We start from the raw sequence: 8,116 nt of genomic DNA, 5'->3' as shown, positions 1-8,116 counted from the left end.
GGCATACTACTCATTTACAGAGTAATTATTTAATATTGTATTTCACATTGCTGTTGCATTCTAAGCATCGAACCTATTCACTGTTCACTCTTCAAACTCAGAAGAAAAATATTTACTTAATTGTAGAGTTGCCTCTGGTGTTCTTAAGTGTAATGTCTGAGCACATGGTACAGAATAGTTATTCAAAATTCCTAGGAAAGGAGAAAGGTATTATTTCCATTTCATAGAGAGAGGAAGAACTGAAAAACTTACTAAAAACTAGGTACTGAGGCACTGAAAATCCAATTTGTCAGAGAAATCATATGTTCAGAGGTCAGTTCTTGTAAGTTCTGTTGCTTAGCACTTTCACAAACTAGACTCTAGTATCTCAAATGTCACACTCAAAAAATAGAGCATAATTAATTAATCCTCTTCTGGGAAGCCACCTGTTTTATGACACCCAGAATCATATAGCTACAGAAGACATAAGTGCTGAAATGCTTTACCTAGGAGGCCTTCCCCTCCACTCCTGCAAACTCAACCTTATGTTCACACATGACCTCCAAAGTCTAATCAATTAGTCATTCTCCCTAATTAAGAACCGGAGGGCACCCAGCAAGTCTATCAGAGTCTGAAACAGAAAGGAAGATCTCATTTCAAGCAAAAGCCTAGCTTGGCAAAGTAAAAAATACAGAACCCTGTAGAGAAGTGTTGAATAACCTTACTAATACATAATCTACAGGCTTTCACATCATTAGTGGGTGTTCTTCATTACAGCAATTTTAAAAGCACATCTATCTGTATGCCTTGTATATCAATTTGAACTACCTGAAATAACAATGCAGCAAAACCTACCCTTGGTACAAAGCACCAGGATTATCTTTGATTCTGCACAGTATCCTAAACTAGATAAACTAAGGAATTAATAAACAGAACTCCAATTTATAATATAGTAAAGTCTATGAATACAGACCCGTGCTAGAGGTGTGTTATTGCTTCAAATATTCAAAGACACAACATATAAAAACTTAACATGCTTTAGCAATGACTTCCAATAATAAAAACAAAGAAATATATAAATAATTTCTCCTATAAAAATTTCAAGGCTGAATTAGCATTCATGCAGCTAATAAACTGACAGCTACACTGAGTTCCTGCCAAATTGCTAACAAGTTTCTGCTGAATGAGGTTGGTGCCCTGGTAATGGAGGGCACTGAGACAGCAAAGTTACTGACCACCTTCTCTGCTTCAGTCTTTATTGTTAAGACTTTCCCTTGGGAATCCCACACCCTGGAGATAACAGAGAGAGTCTGAGGAAAAGAAGACCTTCCTCTTTCCCCTGGCCAAGGAGGATCTAGTCAGAGATCATATAGGCAAACGTGACAAACACAAATTCATGGGTCACTATGGAATGCACCCACAAGTACTAAGAGAGGTGGCAGAAGTGATTGTCAAACTGTTTTCATCATCTTTGAAAGGTCACTGAGGAGGGGAGAGATCTTTAAAGACAGGAGTCATTCCAGACTTCAGAAAGGGCAGGAAGGAGCAGCTGTGAAATTACAGGCCAGTCAGTCTCACCTAATTCCTGGGAAAGTGATAGAACAGCTTATTCTAGATGTCATCTCCAAGCAAGTGGAAGAAAATGAGGTTATCAGGAGCCCTCAATGTGGATTCACCAAGAAGAAATTATGCTTGACCAATCTTGTGGCCTTCTATGATGTCGTGACTGCTGGTTAGATGAGAAGAGAGCAGTTGTCTACCTTGACTTCAGCTTCTGATACTATCTCCCGTAACATCCTCATAAGTAAGCTTAGCAATTGTGAGATAATGAGTGGACAGTGAGATGGATTGAGAACTGGCTGTCTGGCATAGCTCAGGTACTGGGTCCAGTGGTCTTGTTCAACATCATCAATGACCTGGATAAAGGGATAGAATATACCCTCAGCAAGTTTGCTGATGATACGAAGATGAGAGGAATGGCTGACACACCAAAAGATTGTGCTGCCATTCAGTAAGACCTGAAGAGTTGGATGGAGAGGAACTTTATGAGGTTAAACAATGGCAAGCGTAGATTCTTGCACCTGAGAAGGAATAACTGCATCTATCAGTACAAATTAGGGGCTGAGCTATTGGAGAGGAGCTCTGCAGAGAAGGACCTAGCTGACCCAGTGGCCAGCAGGTTGGCCATGAGCCAGCAATCTGTTCTTGTGGCCAAGAAGGCCAATAGCATCCTGGGGTGCATTAAAAAGAAGGTGGTCAGCAGGTCAAGGGAGGTGATCCTCCCCTACTACTCTGCCCTTATGAGGCTACATCTGAAGTACTGTGTCTTGTCCTGAGCTCCCCAGTTCAAGAAAGATGTGAAACTTCTAAAGAGAGTCCAGCGGAGGGACACAAAGACGATTAGGGACATGGAATATCTCTCTTATGAGAAAGGCTGAGAGATATAGGAATGTTCAGCATGGAGAAGACTGAGAGGCAATCTCATCAATGCCTTTCAATATCTAAAGTGCAGGAGTCAAATGGATGGGGCCAAGCTCTCTACAGTGATGCCCAATAACAGGACAAGGGGCAATAGGCACAAACTGGAACATTGGAAGTTCCATCTGAAAATGAAAAAAAAAATCTTTTGTTCTTTAAGCATTACAGAGCACTGCAACAAACTGCCAAGAAAGGTTGTAGAGTCTTGTATGTATATATTCAAAATTTGCCTGGATGCTTTCATGTGTAACCTACTGTAGGGAACCTGCGTTAGCAGGGCAGTTACGCCAGAAGATCTCCAAAGGTCCCTTCCAACCCCTACGATTCTCTGATTCTGAAGAAGCAATATTAGGGGCCTCTTATGGGAATCTCTGCAAACTCATTCTGAGACCAGAGCTACCAAGTTTGGAAGTGGAACAGTTTCAGGACCTATTTTAATGGGAGTAACAACTACAACATGAAAAGAACTATGGGAAAACAATGACATTTCAAGTTGCTCAGAACTGGAGTGGCAGTATAAATTTAGTGTTTGTCATGACTTCTTAGCTAAAGGATCTATTAAATTATTGTAAATTCCTTCCCCCTTCTGACTCCCCCAAAAATAAACTTGGGCAAATATGACAAATTCCTTATAGTAATTAGCTCAGTTGAGAACCTGGCTATTAGTTCCTTGCTTCCTCTACTATAGTGTGTTTTGCTTCACACTGTGTTTTACTTTTTATATTTCAAAAAGACTATTTCATGCACTGTAATATAGAATGGTGCAATTCTTAAATCAGCTCTTCCCAAAGCACAAAAGATGTTAGCCAAGCTTGAAAGTAACATGTTATATTTTACCACCTTTATCTTTTTAATTATCAGCTTCCCCTTGGATTTATAAAATCAGAACCCATAACATTTCTTGTTTATGTCTCTGTTGGTGTTCATGTACCAGGACAGTTTGGGAAGCAGCACTAGCTGTTTGCAGGAGCTTGCCTTGGAGGCAGCATCACATTACTTCTTTTTTTAGAATGACTGAATGGAGGCCTTGTCAGCCAAATACAGAATAAAAGGATATCTGAAGACAGACTGGAATGGTACAGAGTTTAGGTAATAGGGAGGAAGATAGATAGTAAGGGCATGGGGCAAGGGAGAGAGACATGTGAGACAGAAAAAATTTAAAAACTACAGTTTATGAGACCAGATGATTAAGTTTTGATAAGAGAGTTTGGAATAGACATAATGGTGAGGTTTCACCTTGTTGGAATAGCAGTTAAAAAAATTTAAAAAAAATCAGTAGGCAGTAGGACAGCCAAGGATTCTTACACAAAGAATATATGCTACTGCTTAAGAAATCAAAAATGAATGCTGTTGAAACGCATAGCCTACCTCACTGAGATTCACTTCTTTAAACTGATGAAAACATAAAATCCTGATTTTTTTTTTTTTCAGAAAAAGTATCCCACTCAGCTTCTACCTGCCCCTACCAAGGCATGCATCAATACAGAAAGGTTCTTTGAAACAAGTGGCTCCTCCTCCTCCACGTCCACCTGCCAGGCAAACCATTAGTTCTTACAGGGCTTCATTTAGGACATCATATCAGATCGTACATGCACAAACTTTAGTAAATGAATCCAACGCACTCCTATCCTAAGCTTTGCATTTTTAATATAAACAGCAATAAAGTAAGAACCTCCATTTACGTCTTCTCCATAATTTCCTGGTTGCTCAGTTTCCTCTCCTTGGAAAAACAATTTTCTTAAACCACAGGGAGAACAGCCACATAAACGAGTTGGACTGATTAAAAGGATGGATCAGGTTAAAAGTTTTGCTTGCATTCCCTTTCATACTCTGCTTCTATTAAATGACAGACTACATGTATGAAGAGCTGAAGATAAACTAGAAATAACATGTTCCAGGAATTACAGCCAAATAAGATCAAACTCTGACCCCACTGAAGTTAACTGTTAACTTTTACTGAAATAAAGCTCCCACTGACTTGCATGCAATTAGGGTTCATACTTTGCAACATAAAAACAATTGATGTTTAGGATCTATGATATGTTCTTCAACCAGAATATTTTTTATTTCTCTGCCTTTCAAAAAATATTACTGCAAGTTTTACTTTTGCAAATCATTTTATCGATATGCATTTATTTATAAAAATACAACTTTTGTCTGAAAAAAAAAAAGTTTGTTTTAAAAGTGACATACAATCTGTAGGCAGAATGTGAATTCAATTTGCTGACAGGCATATGCACACTAAAAGACTGGGAAGGCTGAAGAACTTCAGTATTTTATTTTGCATTACATCCAGACATCCCTTAGGAGGGACTCCCAGTGAAGTTGTCTCAATTGTAAGAGCTGCAAGCAGAATCCAAGGATACCAGCCTTTCATCTGCATCATGCTTAATGCGTGTTTCCTCACCTAGCTTCAGTGACCCACTTCAGCAGCTTCCCAGCCTTACAAGTGAAGTAATGAAATGTTAATACAGACTAAATTGTGGAGAGAAGACTAACATGTTGTAGAATTTCAATTGCTGTAATTTGGAATGACAGTATTTGCCTTTGGAATATTGAAATTCTTCATAACTAAATACTACTACAATATGTTGATCTGTTAAGACGAATGGAACACACCACAAAATCTGAAACTTGGAAACACTAACAATACACTTGCAATGAAATTAAAAGACTTCTTTAAAAAAAAAAGTCTAGTCACCTGTAAACTGTGATATTTGCTTTGTCATCAGCTCTTGTGAAAGGCTTCACAAGACACAACTCCATCTGGAAGGTGAGTTGCAACCCTGCTATGAAACGAAGTACAACATGCAGACATTTTTGTTCCTGTCACAGTCTGGTAACTGATTAGATGATCTTATTGGGACCCAGTACAGTCAACAACAAAATTTGGTTGCACCTTTCTCTCCTGCTTTACTTAAACTATCTGTTTCTTAAACAAAAGACCCAATTCTATATGCTAACAACTAAGCACATTTCTCTTGAATCAGTGCAAGACAAGGCCCTAGCAGAACTCCATGAAATGAAGCAGAACTAGAAAAGATCCTGCTGAGCCAAGGCAGTTCGAGATGTCAACATGGCCTAAATACACGTGGCTCCCAGCTGCATAGAAACCCATGGTTCCTGTTGAACACACCCCAGGCACCTTTAAACAAGCTACCTTGGGTACCTGCAGTAAAACAGCTATGCTCTTACCAATCTCCAAAACAGTTACCTCCCAGATACATCAGATCACAAACAGCTTGATTTTTGACATGTTTGACTGCAACATCAACAGTCTTAATCCAGATCAACATAGATTGCTAAATAGATTCTTTGCTGAAACAGAAAGACATAGGACATGATACAGAATACTTCGTTACCATTATAGTGCGTTAGAAACAAAGAGATTTTTACATTTTTGGAGGTTCAAGTTTAAACCTTGTTCTAGATAGAGGTACAACTGTAGAACTGCCAGTGATACAATAGAGTGATGACCACCTCAAGATTCCAAATAAAGACCACATGCAGACAAAATCATCTAAAAAAAATCTTAATTAAAAAAAAAAAAAGAACTGGCTCACCATTTGGGCATGTGATATTCTGTAATGCACTGCACCTCAACTCTATAAATTCAGAAGAACATGGAAAATGCAACGGACCACAAATGAATGCTTTGTATCTAGAAAATATTCAAAAATTTGCTAATTGCACACCCATCTGGCTCAACAAGAAACTGCACTCATGAAATTCTCAGCTGGACCTTTTTCCTGACACTACTTCCTATTTATGCTTGAAGGAGAATAAAGAATTCAATTGATATGTTCCTGAACCTTGTGGGGATAACTCATCTGCATACATCTACACAGGTGTGCCTGGGTTTACCACCCTACATAGAAAATGCTGTGTAAAACATCAACAGATATTGTAAACTAAGAATATCACACTTGCACGGATGGAATATTGTCAATTGAGTATGTTTACATGCATTAAAATCAAGAGAAACCCCAGGAAACCACTTTGTAAATCAGCCAGCACTTTGTAATGTTACTGTAGTTAGTAACTAACTCACATCTCATAGTCAGTAACACATGAAATAACCTCAAAAAATATTATTCTTGTGTCTTCCTGTCCCAGCAACAAGAGTTACAATGAGATTAAAAGCACACATTAAATTCGAGTCCCAGCTCCTGAAAGTTCATAGGTTAAGTATAAGGCAGGGAATCAACAATGGGTACAAACAGCCTGCAGGAGAAAAAGGAAATAATCATAGATTCATAAAGATTGGAAAAGACCTCTAAGATGATCAAGTCCAACCACCAACCCATCACCACCAGACCCACTAAACCATGTCCCTATGTGCCACATGTATTTGCTTCTTGATCACCCCCAGGCACAGCGACTCCACCATTTCCCTCAGCAGTGTGTTCCTATACTTCTCATCCAGAGAAGAAATTTTTCCTAATATCCAATATGAGATAAGGAAATAATAGCAGTTACCTGTAAGCCTGTTTCATTTTAAGGGGTTAGGGGTACAGTCAATATAGCATCCTGTGTTCTTATTGCAATAGTTAATTTGGTTCTTATATTCTATTTGCTTACAATTCCCTTCCACACCTAATTACATTCCTTCTCATATACAAATTCTCCTCCAACTATGTTCCACATACTCTCAAAATTTGCATGTCTAATAAATTCAGATTCTTTATTTTCTATACTGATCCAAATAATATTCTTTTTTATCCAATTTCCAGGTTAAAAAAAAAGAAAAGAAAAAAATGCGAAGGAGAAAATTAAAACAGCAGTTGACCCATGAAAGGAAAATCCTCTTGAAATTTAACCATTAGTAAATCTCTTTGCAAAGCTTCCTTTTGTGCAATCCTCTCTCTCAAGCCCTAGAATGAGAAAGATGCTGACCTCTAATTCAAAGAGCACAAAAAAGAAAAAATTCTGCAGACAGCAGTTGAGAGTCACTGAAAAACTGACATAAAAATACTGTTTTCCATTTCACTTCGGTTTTCAGTATTATTTGAGTTCTGACTTTTACAGGAGAAGAACGCCCATGTGAAAACATCACATCCAGCTGTCAAGACACGTAACAGCTGAGCACAGTCTAAAAGAACATCTCAGTAGACACTACAGTGCCCTAGGAGGTATATCACAGTGCTTCCCAGCTTCTGGCCGTACCACCTTTTTGCATCACCCCCTCAACCTGAATTTAATCTCATTTAAAAAAAGAGAAGTTTCACGCATTTATTTTAGTGAGATATGAGGAAGTGTTGAGACAAATTAAAAGTTGGTTTCTAGAATGCCAGATGACAGTTTCTGTGTTTTAAAATGCCAAATTGAGTTTCAACTGAAATCTAACATTGGCAAGATGTGACTGACTAACAAAAGAGCAAAAGGCTTATTAGACTATAGAACATTTCATCAAGGCAATGCAAACTCAATGATAATAAGAAGCATTGCACTAAGAAAACTGCAAGCATTTTCTCCAAGAGCCCAAAGCCAGTGGGATTTATGTCAACTCCACGCTTTCTTGCTCTTCTGCTCTGATAGATATCAAATCCTGCTCTGCTCACTGTGCTCTCTGTTGCAGAAAAAAACAGAAGAATAAACTCTATGAAATCCACAGAAAGGTCCTGAGAGAAGACATTAATGGAGGGAGAACAGCAATGCT

This window comes from Meleagris gallopavo, chromosome 2 (genome assembly GCF_000146605.3).
Source record: "Meleagris gallopavo isolate NT-WF06-2002-E0010 breed Aviagen turkey brand Nicholas breeding stock chromosome 2, Turkey_5.1, whole genome shotgun sequence".
Lineage (NCBI taxonomy): Eukaryota > Metazoa > Chordata > Aves > Galliformes > Phasianidae > Meleagris > Meleagris gallopavo.
This window is presented reverse-complemented; position numbering follows the sequence as displayed.